At 31.6% G+C, this 19,901-nt stretch overlaps 1 protein-coding gene and 2 pseudogenes across 1 annotated transcript in view; 1 reads left to right on the top strand and 2 right to left on the bottom strand.

Annotated features, from left to right (window-relative positions):
* LOC125865077 (ferredoxin-1, chloroplastic) overlaps positions 1-19,901 on the top strand; it is a 791,835-nt gene that overhangs the window by 508,902 nt on the left and 263,032 nt on the right. The gene's annotated exons all lie outside the window — the stretch shown is intronic.
* LOC125863775 (protein FLOWERING LOCUS D-like) lies at positions 7,819-11,999 on the bottom strand (annotated as a pseudogene).
* On the bottom strand, positions 12,475-13,071 carry LOC125865076 (uncharacterized; annotated as a pseudogene).

Raw genomic sequence — 19,901 nt, 5'->3', positions numbered from 1 at the left:
AACCTTGTACACCTCATAACCGAGGCATATGCACATATCCTCTTTACATGGCCGATCCATCTCAACTTTACATCCCGCATCTTGTCATCCATGGGAGCCACTCCCTCCTTGTTCTGAATAACTTTATTCCTAATATTATCTCTCATGATATGCCCACACATAGTCTATAGAAAAAATCAAGGAAACATTGTAATAGATAATGATCACTACTAAAAAACTGCTTAAAAACGACGGACAAAAAAGCGACGGACGGCGTCGCTCCAAAAAGTGACACCTTTTGCCACACTGTCCGTCGCTTTTTAATAAAAATAATTATTTTTTAAATTATTATACAAAAAGCGACGGACGGCATCTCTTAGTCCGTCGCTTTTTTTCGCGGATTTTTGCGCTAAATATATATATAATTAATAATTATTTATTTAATATATATAGAGACGTCGTCCGTCGCTTTTATTAAAAATAATTATATATAAATAAAAAAATAACCACGTTATCCGTCGTTTTTAATTTATTTTATTTTATTAATTAGTTTTTAAAAAAGAGAGGGACGGCATCTCTTAGTCCGTCGCTTTTTGGTCAAAATATCTAGTCAACTATTTTTAAAAGCGACGGACAGTGTCTCTTAGTTCGTCGCTTTTTGGTCAAAATGTTGGTCAACTATATTTAAAAAAAGCGACGGTCTTAGAGACGTTGTCCGTCACTTTTTATTAAATATCTAAAAGACAAATTGCCATATTCTTATTTTCTTCTCTCTCTTCACTCTTATTCTCTCCCTTCTCTCTCTCTCTCTCTCTCTATATATATATATATATATATATCGGTCTCCCTAGCTCCCGTCGCCGTCGTCGTCGCCGTCGCTGCCCTTGCCCATCGCCATCACTGGCCCGTCGCCGGTCGTCATCACTACAACAGGTAGGGTTACATTTTAGTTTTTTTTTTTCAATTCTAGTGATTATAATTGATTGTTTGTTAGTATATTATTGTTTTTGTTTGTTGGGTTGTGTTATTCAATTGTTAATTTGATTTGATTATTGTTAGTTAGGTATAGATAATTGAAGATTTTTATTTTAGGGTTTTTTTAAAAATAATTGGGCATTGTTAGTTAGTGAAGAATTAGCATTTTTGTATTTTAGGACTAGTTTAAACTTGAGAATATGTAATTTGAGGTTGAATTGGGATTTTTTTGGATTTGACTTTAGGATTAGTTAGTAAAGTGTTAATAATTTGAAGTTAGAAATTAGTAATTGAAGTGTTATGAGTAGATGATGAATGTTTGAATGCCATGAATTTAGATGATGAATGTTTGAATGTCATGAACTTAGAACTTGAACTTGAACTTAAAATTTGAACTTGAACTTAAAATTTGAACTTGAACTTAGAACTTGAACTTGATATTAGAACTTGAACTTGAATTTAGAACTTGAAGTTGAACTTAGAATTTGAACGTGAACTTAGAACTTGAACTTGAACTTAGAATTTGAAGTTAAACTTAGAACTTGAACTTGAAATTAAAACTTGAACTTAGAATTTGAACTTGAACTTAGAGTTTGAACTTGAACTTAGAACTTGAACTTGAAATTTGAACTTGAACTTGAACTTGAACTTAGAACTTGAACTTGAACTTGAACTTGAATTTAGAACTTGAACTTGAACTTAGAATTTGAACTTGAACTTAGAACTTGAACTTGAAATTAAAACTTGAACTTGAACTTGAACTTAACTTGAACTTGAACTTGAATTGAACTTGAACTTGAACTTAGAACTTGAACTTAGAACTTGAACTTAGAACTTGAACTTGAACTTGAACTTAGAATTTGAAGTTGAACTTAGACTTGAACTTGAAATTAGAACTTGAACTTGGAACTAATTAGCTTGAATATATAACTAATTAAGTTTAGAAATTAGATATGAACTTGAATTGAAAACTTGAACTTATTAAAAGTTGAATATATATATATATACATATATATTTAACTAATTTTAGAACTTTTCGTGCTAGGCAACTGAGGATGCTCAACATCTAAAAAAGTTGATACAAGACTATATTGCTTCTTTCATCAAAGTAGGAGATAAGGCTGGTGCTTCTAAATTTCTAAAGTTCACGTACAATTATTTTCAGTAATGTGTTTGTGTCCATCTAGTATTGATACTTAGCTTTAATTCTAGTGATTATAATTGAATGTTTGTTAGTATATTATTGTTTTTGTTTGTTGGGTTGTGTTATTCAATTGTTAATTTGATTTGATTATTGTTAGTTAGGTATAGATAATTGAAGATTTTTATTTTAGGGTTTTTTAAAAAAAAATTGGGCATTTTTAAATTGGGCATTGTTAATTAGTGAAGAATTAGAATTTTTGTATTTTAGGACTAGTTTAAACTTGAGAATATGTAATTTGAGGTTGAATCGAGATTTTTTTGGATTTGATTGTTGGACTAGTTAGTAAAGTGTTAATAATTTGAAGTTAGAAATTAGTAATTGAAGTGTTATGAGTAGATGATGAATGTTTGAATGCCATGAATTTAGATGATGAATGTTTGAATGTCATTAACTTAGAACTTGAACTTGAACTTAAAATTTGAACTTGAACTTGAACTTTGAACTTGAACTTGAACTTGAACTCGATATTAGAACTTGAACTTGAATTTAGAACTTGAAGGTGAACTTAGAATTTGAACGTGAAATTAGAACTTGAACTTGAACTTGAACTTAGAATTTGAACTTGAACTTAGAATTTGAACTTAAACTTAGAACTTGAACTTGAAATAAGAACTTGAACTTAGAAATTGAACTTGAACTTGAACTTAGAACTTGAACTTGAACTTAGAACTTGAACTTGAAATTAGAACTTGAACTTAGAACTTGAACTTGAACTTTGAACTTGAACTTGAACTTGGAACTTGAACTTGCCCTTAGAATTTGAACTTGAACTTGAAATTAGAACTTGAACTTGAACTTGAACTTGAACTTAGAACTTGAACTTGAAATTATAAGTTGAACTTGAATTTAGAACTTGAACTTGAACTTAGAATTTGAACTTGAACTTAGAACTTGAACTTGAAATTTGAACTTGAACTTGAACTTAGAACTTGAACTTAGAACATGTACTTAGAATTTGAAGTTGAACGTAGGCTTGAGCTTGAAATTAGAACTTGAACTTGGAACTAATTAGCTTGAATATATAACTAATTAAGTTTAGAAATTAGATATGAACTTGAATTGAAAACTTGAATATATATATATAACTAATATTCTTGGATTTGAAGTTTATATTTAACTAATTTTAAAACTTTTCGTGCTAGGCAACTGAGGAAGCTCAACATCTAAAAAAGTTGATACAAGACTATATTGCTTCTTTCATCAAAGTAGGAGATAAGGTTGGTGCTTCTAAATTTCTAAAGTTCAAGTACAATTATTTTCAATAATGTGTTTGTGTCCATCTAGTATTGATACTTAGCTTTAATTCTAGTGATAATTTTTTTGAGTCCATCGATTGTTTGTTAAGCATAAGTACCAACACTAGTTGATCCTATTAATGACAAAATTGATTTTCTTGCAAGATTGATTTGTGTCCATCTAGTGTTGACACTTAGCTTTAAATTTAGAAATAATATATTTGTTAAGCATAAGTACCAACACTAGTTGATCCTATTGATGAAAAAATTGATCTTCTTGCAAAATCAATTTGTGTCCATCTAATGTTGACACTTAGCTTTAAATTTATAAATAATATATTTGTTAAGCATAAGTACCAACACTATTTGATCCTATTGATGAAAAAAATAATTTTCTTGCAAAATTGATTTGTGTCCATCTAGTGTTGACACTTAGCTTTAAATTTAGAAATAATATATTTGTTAAGCATAAGTACCAACACTAGTTGATCCTATTGATGACAAAATTGATTTTCTTGCAAGATCGATTTGTGTCCATCTAGTGTTGACACTTAGCTTTAAATTTAGAAATAATATATTTGTTAAGCATAAGTACCAACACTAGTTGATCCTATTGATTTAGTTAATTGGTGGATTTAGTTAAAGTTGTTATGTTGTTTAAATAAGTTAAAATAAATAATGTGATTTAGTTAATTGGTGGATTTAGTTGTTTGAATTAAGTCAATACTAAACTAGTTAAAGTTATAAAGTTGTTAAGTTGTTTAAATAAGTTAAATTAAATAATGTGGTTTTGTTGATGGATTTAGTTGTTGGAATTAAGTCAAAACTAAACTAGTTCAAGTTAAAAAGTTGTTAAGTTGTTTAAATAAGTTAAACTAAATAATGTGGTTTAGTTGGTGGATTTAGTTGTTGTATTAAGTCGAAACTAAACTAGTTAAAGTTGTTAAGTTGTTTAAATAAGTTAAAATAAATAATGTGGTTAAGTCAATACTAAACTAGTTTTAGGACTACTACTAGTAAAATTATTATTAAATTTTATTTATAATATAATTGAATATCTATATTTTTGTAGATGGATCATCGTTTGTGGATGTATAATATGCATTATGAAACTGGTGCTGGTTTGAAACCTGAATTTATTGACGGTGTTAGAATTTTATTGAACATACAATGACACTTGACATTTTCAAGAATAATGGATTGGTTAGGTGTCCTTGTAGTGCATGTAAGTGCTTAAAATTTTTTAAACCAGATAGAGTTATGGTTCATTTGTACCGTAATGGATTTAAGCCTAGATATTTTGTATGGATTGATCATGGAGAAAGTGTTGGATGGTATGTTTTATAATTCAATGCATGTGGATGTATCTAATATGGTTGCACCACATGGCCAAATTAGGGTTGAACAGGTTAGGGTTGAACATGATAGGGTATATATTTATGATATGTATATATATTGATGCCAATTTTTATATTTAATATGCAGAATGACTTTCATCAGGACGTCGCTGAGAATCTAGATAGTTCGGTCCAATTGACACCTGAACTGTCCACCCAGATTTGGAAAGAAAAAGTGGTAAGGGGGACACACAAGGGTAGGTGCTATGGTCTAGGCTCTCGCAACGATGTTAGACAACTTCAGTAAGGCTTAGAAGGTATTGGATCGTCACGTCAAGACGAGGCACTTGACGGTGTTCAGATTGCTGCTATGTCGGATCAAATAGCTAAACTTACAGCGTCACTAGCAGAGTCGGAGCGGAGAAGAGTAGCTGAACAAGAAAGCATGAGTGAGACCGATCAGCAAATCAAAGAACAAGTGATGAACCTCGCTCGTCGACCTACTACTTCGGCTCCCGATGACACCGACAACGAGAGTGATGAGGATGATTATGTAGATCTCACTCCCTAGTTTAGATCTCTGGACATTTATGAACTTTTTGAAATTTTGAAACGAATTTTAAAAGACTTTGTAAGTCTTTAATTTATGATTTAGATACTTTTAAATGTTATTTTAAGTTTGTTATTTTATGTTTTGTTTAGATTGTTTATAATTGTGTGTTTGATTGGGCTGAATAGTGTAGAATTGAATTGCATTTGCAGGTGGGCAGCAGAAGCTGCAAGCTGCTACTGTCAAAAATATTGCAGAAAAAGCGACAGACAACGTGGTTTAGTCCGTCGCTTTTCTGGGATTTTCAAAAAAAAAAAATTCACAAAAGCGACGGACTGTGACGCCTTTTAGAAATAAAAAAAAATAAAATTAAAATAAAGCGACAAAGTCCATCGCTTCTGTTAAAAAATTTTTAAAAAAAAGAAGTAAAAAAATGACGCAGTTCGTCGTTCTTAGTGATGCAGTCCGTCACTTTTTGAAAACCGACACAGTCCGTCGCTTTTAGAAAATCGACACTGTCCGTCACTTTTAGAAAAGCGACGCAGTCCGTCACTTTTTGAAAAGCAACGGAGGTGACTGCGTCACTTTTCCGTCGATTTTGACCAAAAAAGCGACGCAGTCCGTCGCCTTTGGCCGTCGTTTTTTGACAATTTTTTAGTAGTGGATGTATTAACAAGCAAGTGTAAATTTAGCTTTTCATGTTATGTGCAAGTACTTGTGTCTATTACAATTTACAATCACATACTTAGAAGTAAAATAACATAATAAAGGATATTTTTCTAGACCCTAAAAGAGATTTGAAAAGATTAAACATAAACTAACATCATTACATTAAGTAATTTTAAGAAAAATTATTTGAAAATCAGTAAAGTTTATATAATGAACAAGTGTGTTGAACGCATTCTTTAAAAAAATCACATTCTTAATTTTCAAAACGTTAGTTCAATTAAATTGACAATTATTTCAAGAATAATATATTCAAGGGTATATAACTTTAAATGTAAGTAGGTTTTCTCAAATAGCTAGGGTTGAAATGGACAATGACGAATTTGAGAGGAGATATTGCAACACAAGTTGTTGCTATAAAAGTTATGAAAAGTAATTCACACAATTCATCTTGACAAAGTGATAGTATTGTTCAATCTTTTAATTTGTTCGATCTGAAACGATCAATCTTGCAATTTAAATTTGTTTTTTTTTTGAAGTGTAATAGTTACAATAACAACAACATACCTAGTGTAGTCCCACAAGTGGGGTTTGTGGACGCTAGTGTGTACGGAGACCTTACCCCTACTTGGGAGGTAGAGAGGTTGTTTCTGATAGACCCTTAGCGCATGTATCGTGTAATTACAGAATCAAAACATAAAAATTACTATCAAGCATTTACAAATTTCTATGAGATGGTGTGTTGTCTCCTTCATTGAGCTAGCTAAATAGGATAACCATTAATCATTCTTAATTTTATACTTAGTAAATCAAACACATTTTAAAATAATATGAACGTGATTTTGTTAAAAAATATTTACTTATTGGCAACAGGGTACATGTGCTACATGCATGCTCGGAGACTAAAAATGAGAACATTGAAAGTGAAATATTGAAAGTCTAAAAAGGTCTCCAAAAGTTGACTGACCATTTTATCCTTAAAAGTATAATTTATCCTTACAAAACCAATGCAATAATTTTCTTAGTTACTCTCAAGAGATAAAGAAATTGAAAAGTAAATTGATTGATACACTAATATAGACCACATTCATATGCAAAAGAGTTAAGAAATTTGAAAAGTATGAAATGTTTCACTAATATGGACCACATTCTTATACTGCACTGAAAGGTCATTTGAATAGTCATTTCCTAAGGCTATATTTACCTATTAGAGTTAGAAAAGATATTATACTATGATATATAGTTATTTTAACACCAACATCTTTTTGTTTAGCAATAAAGGAAACTTGATATCTAATGTTGATGTCTCATTATTCAAATAGAATACACTAGCCAGATTTTATTTTGCTGTTTAAAGATCTATAACAATTATATGTAGACGAAGAATAACCGCACTATTGTGCATGATCATACCTTTAAATATTTACCTAGGAGAGCTAATCTTGTAATTAATGCAGGTTCATAGCTTCTTTTGTACTCCTTGATACTACATTTAGCTACTTGGATAGTGTAACTTTACCATAAATCTACTGTCACTAAAAACTAAAACAATAAATACAATAATTGTTCGTGATACATATTACTAGCTTTTGTAGAACTTCATTAAAGGACAAATGATTCTCCTTTATTTGTCAATTCAAATTAGTGTCTGCATTTTCTTTTGTTTTTGACTTTGGTTTTTTTTCATTGTTTACTTTGAAATATTTTAGTTGTCTTTGGCATATGTTTTTCTTTGTCAATTTAATTAATTGCAACTGCTTTTATTGTTCTTCATATTTAGGTCGTTTGCAGCTGTATCATATATTAGACTTGAGGCTAACGCTTCTTATATTTTGTGCTTAAAAGGTGTTGTAAAGTCAAGAGCAGCTACTGTCAAGTAGTTGCGAGCTGCTTTAGCTCTACGCCTCTGGGCTCTAGCAAGTAAGAAATTGACCCTTCTACTGGTTTGTGGTAAGGGAACTCACTTCCTCCAAATTGGAATATTCTTGTAATGACAATATGGATCTGTGCTTCCAGTCCTGAGAAAACTTCTTGCTTGAGCTTGCTTGCCTTATCCAAAAGTCCATTTCTATCCAAATGCTCGTCTACAGTCTTTTCATCAGCTCGACAACTAGAATCATCAACACCATGACCAAATATATCAACATTGGAGTCCCAAAACACATATGGAAATAACATTGCAACCTTATTTAACAATCCAAAACCCAATCTTTTTATTGTGTCCAGCTTTTTCTAAGTCAACTCTAGAATATACCTGATAGAACCACTCTTCAAAACTCTGAGAGAGAACGGTGCACAATGCCATATCTCCCTCAAATAATTGCTCCCCAGTAGTCACCTTCACACAATCTCTACCATAACGAATGGCAAACATAGTTTTTTCAAAAATAATAGACACATTTTCAGCTAGAGCATGCACTAATCTTCCATTTCCACCAGGCAAGCAGTAATCCCCTCCCATATAATAGGGGTCATCTTTGTCCCAAAATGATAAGGAAATATGTGAAAGCAAACTCCATTTGCATAATCCAAAGTTTCCAGATGCCATTAAAATGAACTCATCTCCTCAACATTCATCGCAACACCAAAATCCTTTCGCAAAGTCTCCAATGCCTCTCTAAGAGAAACAACGACCTGAGATAATTCTTGTCTGACCTTACTTGCCTTATCCAAAAGTTCATTGTAAGCAACCTCCACTTTTTTACCCAAATACTCGTCTACGGGCTTTCCATCATCATGATAGAGTGGACATTGGTCTCTCACCTTTTGATGTGTATACGACAACTGTCAAGCCAATAAACCAAGTAGAATTCCTAGTGTACCAATCAAAACACTCCCTCCTAAGTCAGCAGTTGCCACCTTATTTCCTCCTTCCATCTTTTTCATATACACCCGTCCACCTGCACACTTTCGTCCCTCCAAAACAATTACCTCAAACCCAAATAACATCAGTTGCCTCGCCGCCACCAATCCAACAAGACCTGCCCCGATAACAATCACTCTTCGCTTACTTGGCTTAGCTGGAATCATGTTCTTAATTGGCAACGTCACCCCAAAATTAACATAGGTGTATGATAACAAATAGTTATAGGCAGAATTTAATAACCCACCACAACGATTAGGTATAACACCAACAAACATATCCGTCTTCACCCAAATTGACACATTTTCACGCTATTTCATAATAATGTGATTCATAATTAAAATATAGTTACACTGTTCTATCCCGCCAACTACACTAAGTAGGCGTTTGGCCATGCGATACCATATCATGATATGGTGTCGTGAGATGGAATCAGCGTTTGGACATGCGAGTTGATTCCATCTCATGATTCCATATCATGAGAGGTGATACCATATTCTCCAAAAACCATGATATGGAATCACCATGTGATTCCATATCATGATTTGAGATATTTTAATACAATAATCGATCCATGAGTTTATATTTTGTTAAAACAACCCCACATTTATATCTACTAACCATTTGTTTCATATGTAAATAAAATTTATAATCACATCATTACTTTTTAAAATTTATTATTCTCACCAATATAAAATTTATTATCACTTTAAATTTGGTGAATATAAATTATAAAGTAGAAATTCATTTGGTGAATATAAATAAGAACGAAGGGAGTAATACTTTTTTGATTTTTCATAATAAAAAAAAACGTCTTAATCTTATGACTAAGCATAATATTGATAAAAGACAATTTTCATTGGCGGTGCCGCACTTTCTTATTTGTAAAATGTTCGTTCACATGACTGAATGATATCAAGTACAATTGATTGAGGACTTGGGAAAATTTGATCAATTAGTTATTAATATTTAGTCAAGTGGACTAGTTATAATTTTTTTGATTAAATTTTATTAGAAGTGTTTTTGACTCAAACTTGTGGTAACTTTTTAAAATTTTGTTATTCAATAATATTTAACTATTGATTTTTCTTGTAAATAGTTAGAAGTTAGTGATGTTTGTTAATTTTTATCTCACTTCTAAGTTAATATTTACTCACTAATGTATGTTTTTTTTCTACTTTATAGGTTATTTGTAAGAGTAGTTGAGAGCTATGAGCATATCAAGTACAATTTATGTTCAATTTTTTAAATTAAATTAAAGTTAGATGAAACAATTATTTAACTGAAGAACAAATAACTTTGTAATAATTTATTATGCGATTTTATAATTTTTGTTTATTTGATAAGATTGAATAAACAATTGGGGCTATTTTAATAGTTTTACAACGTATGCATTTTTATGTTTATGAGAAAATATACAACACAAAAATTTCATATCGCATGTCCAAACAAACCTTCAATTTCATCTCATGATTCCATATCATGATACCATATCGCATGGCCAAACGGGCCCTAAGAACCCCAACTTGAATTTCCTCATCCGTTAACGAGTCAGACAGAAATCTATCCGTTAACACAACTAAAGCCTCAGAAGTTGTTTGTTTATACAAGTAATCTCATCCGAAAGAATTCCCCTTCTCGAATTCTTACTTCTACCATTTTAGGATCAACATTTCTATTAGCAAAATCTGAACTTTTCACTCAGCTTTTGCTAACCTTACCCGAAGAAGATGAAGAAATCAATGGAGACTGTTCTTCATTGGTATTATCGAGAAAACCATTGGATACCTGATTTAAACACTATTTACTGCTTGATCTACCTCGTCTTCTATTCATGGGGATAGAGATGGGATGGAATTGTTTTTGGATTGAACCGGAAGTAGGCTTAGGATTAGATATTCCGAAGTGAATTAAAATTGGGAGTAAAATTTTCGGGTTTGAGTTAGGCAAATGAATTGGGAATTGGAGAGGAATTTTGTTGACCCAAATTCAAGCATTGGTGATAAGTTTGGGGTTGATTTCACTGGCTCTACTTCTACCCCTCTGAATCCTAATGTTGAGGAATAATATTGGCTGATGGTAGCTCTATCCATTCTTCAAATACTTTTGAAGATAGCACGGGTACATGCGCTTCGTCTTCCGGCGCAAATCATGATGTGGTTGGTAAAAGACGATATTGTGGGAGCAGAAACTTTTTATTTCTTGGATCTTCTATGGTAATTATCTTTATGCCATTTTTCTCTTTCCTCAATTAAATCTTACAGCTTTTAAGCATCTTTATAAGCCTCTACTATTATATCCTCTTTGTCATAGCATAGTCAATGAGCAGTATAATATCTTTTGTATGATTGTGTTCTAATAGCTCGTCTTAAAAACCACCTATATTTATAACCGTGCGATTACAGTTAACATAGATCTGATTATCAACCTTGATGCTGTGTCTTGCAGGTGATTGGAATCTGGTTATAGGTGACAACTCTTTTGCTCATTGTCTCCAAAGGTTGTACATATTTCACAACTCGATCGGTGGGTTGAAACCAGTTAAACAAAGGACTCAATTTAGTAGGTTATCATAATTATTGGTGAAGTTCTTTCTCCGTTGTCCAAGTGAGGGGAAAATGGAATTAGTGCACTGATAGTGAATATTGATCCACAAAAATGTATTCGAGCAGTTCTTTCTTTTGCTAATGAGGAAAGAACTATGTACTCTGCTCAATCCATGAGAAAGATTTTACTATTGCTAGCAGATTAATAATGATAAAGAGCAATTTGAAAATGTTGATTCTCTCGCAACACATTGTTATTTATGATTTTTTTAAGCCGAAGGTCTATCGGAAACTACCTCTCTATCTTTATGAGGTGGGCGTAAGGTTTGCGTACACTCTACCCTCTCTAAACTCCACTTGTGGGATTACATTGGGTATGTTGTTGTTGATCTGTTCTCTATTGAATAGAATGTGTTGCAACACCTCATGATCTACACTACTAACTTATTTGAGATCTTTTTGTCTCAGATGTACTCGAGCAGTTACGTTTGGCAAAGTACTTGTGCAGGTTCGGATTTTCTTGGCCTATTTCCAAGCATTTCTCGGATGATAAAAACTTCAGTCCACTGTTTGAATTCTTCCATATCAGTCTTGAACATTCTGCTCAACTGCTCATGATGAGGGAGAACTTTCTGCCTCTTCATAATGCGCACAATACAAGCATCAACTGCATATTGTCTATCTTTGCCGATATCCTCAAAGGGATCCTTATCCTCATTGTGTAAGTGAACTTGAAGTTGTACTCAGAATGATTAGTTGAGCAAACATTTGTGTTTCTGGGCTCTTTAGTCTATCTGAAAGCATTAAACTATAACAGAACAATAGCTTGTCAAGTTCCTACGATCAGTTCAATAGTTTTAAGGTCAAAATTCGTGTAGATGTTACATGTACTCGATGAATACATCCATGTCAATTTAGTGCTATTAGCACCCGTGTTTTTATAAAATACAGTGAGATTTTTGTTAATGCTAACTGAAATCGCGCAGATACAGTGTTTAATTCCAACTGTTAGTGTTTGCATGTGTTTCAACGCAGAAGCTGGATTAACTAGTTTCATTTACCTGCATACAGAAGTCTTGTAGTACGTTATCAGTTTGGCTTGAGAACAGCAATGTTTCATCATTGTTTACCTCTGGTGCAAGAGCTGGTATCTGTTGCTAACGCCGTGTCATCATTAGAACAGGTCACAGATGGCTCATCATTCTTGGATGGTTTAGAATCTATGGAATCCATCTGAGGCCAAGACTTTTTCTTTTGCTGACCTGAAAACATTTCAAATATAATCAGCATTCCCCTCACCATCTTGTCCTGGACCTGTTTTTCGACCCCAAGTAGTAGGATTCCACGAGATAGTTCTCCCTATACGAAAACTTGAACTTGGTCTTCTTATAAATCCATTTCTCAGCTGCTTCTCGGACACGACAGCTAGAGAATGTCTGAGATCTTTAATCATTTCGTTCATAATTGAGAATCCACTCTCTTTTATTGACCTGACCATGATGATAGAATCCTTTGAATCTGCAGTGTGCAAAATCACTTGACGAGATTTTCCCTCAATTTTGCTAGTGAGATTGATAAGGTTGGGCACTGCAGTGTAGGTATGTTGTTGAACATAAAATCCCTGTTGCGGACTCGTTCGCAATGAACTTTATCATGTCCATCAACCACTTGGTTAATTATCTCTACAAAGCCATCAACTGTGGAAAACACATGCATTTTCTTAATTGCCAAATATTCTTCAGCACTGGTAGTGCGAGAGAACAAATTATACGGAGTTCTCAATAAACTATTCAAAAGTTCTTAAACTGAAAATCTTTTCTACATAAAACTTGCAGGTATTTGATCGAATAACTTTAACGTTACTCCTGTTGAAAACAGCTCTAACAGTGTCAGTAAACAGTGCATGCAGACAAGTATTAGTTTGAAAACACAGTCTTCTCATGAAAATACTGACACATATGCATATGACATCCATCATCTCCATGCTTCCAAACACACTACTAAAAAAACAGTGAATACCGACCTAAAAATTTCCGACCTTCAGAGGTCGGTATTTACAAGAAGTCGGTTTTTATGCAAAATAAGGTGGGAAAACCAAATTCCGACCTCTGGAAGTCAGAATTTTTCCCGGAAAAAATGTATTACAATAAAAACCAACCTCTTGATGTCGTTATAAAACAAATAAATAAATAAAAATATTTTATTTTTCTCAATTAAATATAAAAAACAAAATTGAGAAATATTTTAGGTTTTGTGTAAAATAAAAAACAAAAAAATTATAATACCGACTTCCGTATGTCGGTAAAATTAAATAGCATGTAAAAATAAATTAATATCAAATACCGACCTCATGAGGTCGGTATTTTTTTTATATTTAATTGAGAAAATAATACCGACATCAAGGGGTCGGTTTTATTGTAGTTCATTTTTTCTGGGAAAAATTCCGACCTCTTGAGGTCGGAATTTGGTTGTCCCTTTATTTTGCATAAAAACCGACTACTTGTTGCCGGTTTTCATATCAACGTAATTTCATACTAAATATGGATTATTGATCTAACTTTCTATTTATAAAAGTATACAATTTTTTAAACAATTAATTATAGGTGTAAAATAAAAATTTAAACAAACCGACCTCCGGATGTCGCTTTAATTAAAAGTAATTAGATGAAATAAAAATACCGACCTCTGGATGTCGCTTTAATTATTTTGATTTAATTTGATTTAAATCGTCTGGAGGACGATTTTGTGTAAAATATAAAACAAAAAAATTATAATACCAACTTCCGGAGGTCGGTAAAATTAAATAGTATGTAATAAATTAATAAAATTTAATGTGATACCGACCTCATGATGTCAGTATTTTTTATTAAATCTAATTACTTTTAATAAAAGCGACATCCGGAGGTCGGTTTGTTTAAAATATTCCTATTAATAATCATAATTTTGCTATTGTGGATAATACTAAAATTTCATTTTACACCTACAATTAATTGTTCAAAAAGTGTAACAATTTTGTATACTTTTATAAATAAAAAAGTTAGAATTCGTGGAATAAATAAAAAAATATCTATAATCCATATTCAGAGTATGAAACTACGTTGATATGAATTAGGAGATAATTATACTTATATTTCTAGAGTAATGTACAAATTTTATCAGTCCGTTGTCTAATAATGAACTTAATATCTCATGTCATGATGTAGAGGTGAAGAGCTAACATATAATTCATTCGAGTATGAAATGCGAGATAATACTCGTAGAAATGTCATGATAACAATTAATTATAAATTTTATATTTATATAATTATGATAACATGTAAATGATAATTCATCGGAGTATGAAATACGTTGATTAATTATATACTCCTTGAGTAATTTAACAAATCAAGTCTTATATATTAGTGGTTATCAATTAAAAAAATACCGATGATTAATTTAAGGAGATTTATATATTAAATTTGATATTGATAAACTTTAATTTGTTGATCGATAAAATTAAATTTATAAAATTAGGAGCTATATAATTTTAAAATATAAAATTAACTTGATCGATAAAATTAAATTTATTAAATTAAACTTCTATTGATGTGTAGTTAAATTAAATTTTATATGTATATATATATATATAATATAATATAAAATACTGACCTCATGAGGTCGGTCTTTTTTATATTTAATTGAGAAAATAATACCGACATCAAGAGGTCGGTTTTTATTGTAGTTCATTTTTCTGGGAAAAATTCCGACATCCTGAGGTCGGAATTTGATTTTTCCTTTATTTTGCATAAAATCCGACTACTCTAAATATGGATTATTGATCTAACTTTCTATTTATAAAAGTATACAATTTTTTAAACAATTAATTATAGTGTAAAATGAAAATTTAAACAAACCGACTTCAGATGTCGCTTTAATTATTAGATGAAATAAAAATACCAACCTCCGGATGTCGCTTTAATTATTTTGATTTAATTTTATTTAAATCATCTTCCGGAGGATGATTTTGTGTAAAATAAAAAACAAAGAAAATTATAATACTGACTTCCGAGTAAAAGATAACTCATCGGAGGATGAAATACATTGATTATATACTCCTCGAGTAGTTTAACAAATCAAGTCTTATATATTAGTGGTTCAGATATGAAATACATTATCAATTAAAGAAATACCGATGATAAATTCAAGGAGATTTATTTATTAAATTTGATATTGATAAACTTCCGTTGATCGATTAAATTAAATTTATATAATTAGGAGGTATATAATTTAAATTTATAAAATTAAACTTTTGTTGATGTGTAGTTAAATTAATTTTTTATATATATATATATATATATATATATATATATAATTTTAATTAATAAAATCTACCAGAGATGAGTTTATATTAAAATAAATTATTAAATACCGACCTTAAGAGGTCGGTATATTTAAATTATTATTTTATTTAAATAAAAATAACTTCATAATGTTGGTACTTATTTTAATATTTTTAAACATAGATAATTATTTTAAAAGATATCGACATCCCGTGGTCGGTATTAACACTTTTTTTAAAAAAGAATGATATTCTAAACCAAACAAAACCCTAAGACAATTAATTCTTCTTCTTCTCCAAAGAAAAGAGCAGCCGCTCTTTCGATTCTCCTCTCTTCCTGCGAAGCCGCTCCAGCGAGGCCACTATAGGCGGCGACGTCCCTCTCTTCCTCTCCCTTCTCTCCTCTTCTCCTTCCCTCCTCTCTTCTGTCGCTCTTCCCCTTCCCCTCTCTCGCCTCTCACAACAGCCGCTCCATCTCCGATGTAGTTCCACCGGCGAAGACGCCGCGAAGACCACCTGGCAGCAGCTCCAGCTGCTGTCCACTAGCGACCCACGAAGCCACTGCGACGCAGCAGCAGCAACCAGGCGTCACATCTATCTTTTCCAACGCTGCTACTCCAGCAGCTGCATCCGCTCTACTCTCCGGTGAAGAAATCGACAACGCCAGCAACAACTAGCATCTCTGGTCAGTAGCTCCGGTCAACGACAATAGACAACAAAATTATGGTGTCATTCTTCCTTCTTCTTTGTGAATGCTCATGCCTTAATTTCTTCCCTTTTTGATTTGCATGTTTGTTACTATGATTATACAGATTCAAACTCTTTACTTGTCTGATTTTATTATGTGATTTTTCTCCATGATGGATATAGTTTTTTCTTACTAGGATTTCCCCATTTGCGATTGTGTTAATATGTTGGCTTCCTGTTTAAACTCATTGGTTTTGAATTGTTCCACGTAGTGTTTGAAGGTTTAAGGGTTACAAGCTCAATTCTGTTTCCAGATCCCATTGCCCATAATCAGTACTTGAATTTGATTAAAATTGCTAGCTTCTCGTGTAATTTGGTAAAGACTTATCGTGATGATTAATTAGGATGGATATAAAGTGATATAAGGCGTAAGAATTTGATGTTTGGAGAATGTGGTCTTTTAGTGAATGATTCGTAATTTGGCTCACTTTTCTTATAATATATTATTACATTATGATTTGCGTTTTGGTATATTAAGATAAGTTAAAAAGTAAGTGCTTATACACATTAAAATTTGAACACTATTGTTGGAATTCTTGGTTTCTCAACCCCGGACACAATCATGGTAACATATACATCCCAATAACTAGTGGAACAAAGAGAGGAAGTATTGAAAATAGGAGAAACCTAGTTGATCCTATTGATGACAAAAATGATTTTTTTGCAAGATTGATTTGTGTCCATCTAGTGTTGATACTAAGCTTTAATTTAGGAATAATGTGTTTGTTTAGCATAAGTACCAACACTAGTTGATCCAATTAATGACAAAATTGATTTTTTTAAAAGATCGATTTGTGTCTGTCTAGTGTTGATATTAAGCTTTAATTTAAGAATAATGTGTTTGTTAAGCATAAGTACCAACACTAGTTGATCCTATTGATGACAAAATTGATTTTCTTGCAAAATCGGTTTGTGTCCATCTAGTGTTTACACTTAGCTTTAATTTAGGAATAATGTGTTTGTTAAGCATCAGTACCAACACTAGTTGATCCTATTGATGACAAAATTGATTTTCTTGCAAGATCGATTTGTGTCCATCTAGTGTTGACACTTAACTTTAAATTTAGAAATAATATATTTGTTAAGCATAAGTACCAACATTAGTTGATCGTATTGATGACAAAATTGATTTTCTTGCAAGATCGATTTGTGTCCATCTAGTGTTGACACTTAGCTTTAAATAAGTTAAAATAAATAATGTGGTTTAGTTAGTGAATTTAGCTGTTGGAATTACGTCAAAACTAATGTAGTTAAAGTTAAAAAGTTGTTAAGTTGTTTAAATAAGTTAAAATAAATAATGTGGTTTAGTTGGTGGATTTAGTTATTGGAATTAGGTCAAAACTAAACTAGTGAAAGTTGTTAAGTTGTTTAAATAAGTTAAGATAAATAATGTCGTTTAGTTGGTGGATTTAGTTGTTGGAATTAAGTCAAAACTAAACTAGTTGAAATTATTAAGTTGTTTGAATAAGTTAAAATAAATAATGTCGTTTAGTTGGTGGATTTAGTTGTTGAAATTAAGTGAAAACTAAACTAGTTAAAGTTAAAAAGTTGTTAAGTTGTTTCAATAAGTTAAAATAAATAATGTGGTTTAGTTAGTGAATTTAGTTGTTGGAATTAAGTCAAAATTAAACTAGTTCAAGTTGTCAAGTTGTTTAAATAAGTTAAAATAAATAATGTGGTTTAGTTGGTGGATTTAGTTGTTGGAATTAAGTCAAAACTAAACTAGTTAAAGTTGTTAAGTTGTTTAAATAATTTAAAATAAATAATGTGGTTTAGTTAGTGAATTTAGTTGTTGGAATTAAGTCAAAATTAAATTAGTTAAAGTTGTTAAGTTGTTTAAATAAGTTAAAATAAATAATGTCGTTTAGTTGGTGGATTTAGTTGTTGGAATTAAGTCAAAACTAAACTAGTTAAAGTTAAAAAATTGTTAAGTTATTTCAATAAGTTAAAATAAATATGTCAAAACTAGTTAGACTTAGAAAGTTGTTAAGTTGTTTAAATAAGTTCAAATGTTATTTAGCCATTGGAATTAAAATTATCATTATTGTTTGTGTAGATGGATCCTGATCGTTGTTCGATGTATAATAGAAACAATCCTGGCCGAGCTTGCCGAAAGAGAGAAGAAGAGAGAAGAAAAAGAGAGGAAGAGAGAGGAGGATATTGCGGCAACAAAGGAGGTAGAGAACAAGAGGTATGCAGCGCTTCAGGCCCAACTAACTTTTCTTTTTGAATCAGGAAATATTCTTCCTCCATGTCCGGCCAGCAGTGATGAATCTGATCAAGAGGGTGATGAAAATGATAAGTCTGATAAGGAAAGTGAGGGTGATGAGAATGGTAAGTCTGATAAGGAGAATGAGGGTGATGAGGAGTAGTTGTATCTATTTGACATTTTAGACTTCTATATTTTTGGAATTGTTTAATTTGATTGTATTTTAGTTTATTTTGAAGTTGGAAGAAGTTTATTTTGAAATAGTTTAATGTATATATTGAAAATATTGTGTTGTTTTGCTTGGATGAAGTTTATTTGGCTTTGGGTTGTTTTGGTTGGATGAATTTTATTTGGCTTTGGGTTGTTTTGGTTGGATGGAGTTTATTTGGCTTTGGGTTGTTTTGGTATAAATATGCAGGTGGGCAACTAAAAATTGCAGCAATTTGCTGCTTGTTTTGCAGCAGAAAACCGACCTCCGGAGGTCGTAATTTCAAAAATAAAAAATAAAAATACCGACCTCTGGAGGTTAGAATTTCAACATTACAAAAATAAAAATACCGACCTCCGGAGGTCAAAATTTCAAAAATACAAAAATACAAAAATAAAAATGCCGACCTCCGGAGGTCAGAATTTCAAAATACAAAAGTAAAAATACCGACCTCCGGAGGTCAGAATTTTAACATTACAAAAATTAAAATACCGACCTTCGGAGGTCAGAATTTCAACATTACAAAAATAAAAATACCGACCTCCGGAGGTCAGAATTTCAACATTACTAAAACAAAAATATCGACCTCCGGAGGTCAGAATTTCAACATTACAAAAATAAAAATACCGACCTCCGGAGGTCGGAATTTCAACATTACAAAAATAAAAATACCCACCTCCAGAGATCAGAATCTCAAAATGCAAAAATAAAAATACCAACCTCCAGAGGTCGGAATTTAAAAAAATGAATATTCCGACATAAAATAAAAACCGACCTCGAGAGGTCAGTAAATACCGACCTCCAGAGGTCGATATTGAATAGCGACCAAGCTTTTTCCGACCTAAGCTGGGATGTCGGTTTTAGGTAGGTATTTCAGGGAATACTGACCTCCGGAGGTCGGTATTTGTAGGTCGGTATTCACTATTTTTTTAGTAGTGACAATCGAGTTAATACAACAACATACCCAATATAATCCTACAAGAATCGAGTTAAATACATTATGTACAAACTATGTGCTACGTGTAACAATATTAAGTTTTTCACCTATCATATATTTTTTTTTA

Source organism: Solanum stenotomum, chromosome 5, assembly GCF_019186545.1.
Source record: "Solanum stenotomum isolate F172 chromosome 5, ASM1918654v1, whole genome shotgun sequence".
Taxonomy (NCBI): Eukaryota; Viridiplantae; Streptophyta; class Magnoliopsida; order Solanales; family Solanaceae; genus Solanum; species Solanum stenotomum.
Note: the sequence above shows the minus strand (reverse complement) of the source record. Positions and strands in the feature narration are given on the sequence as shown.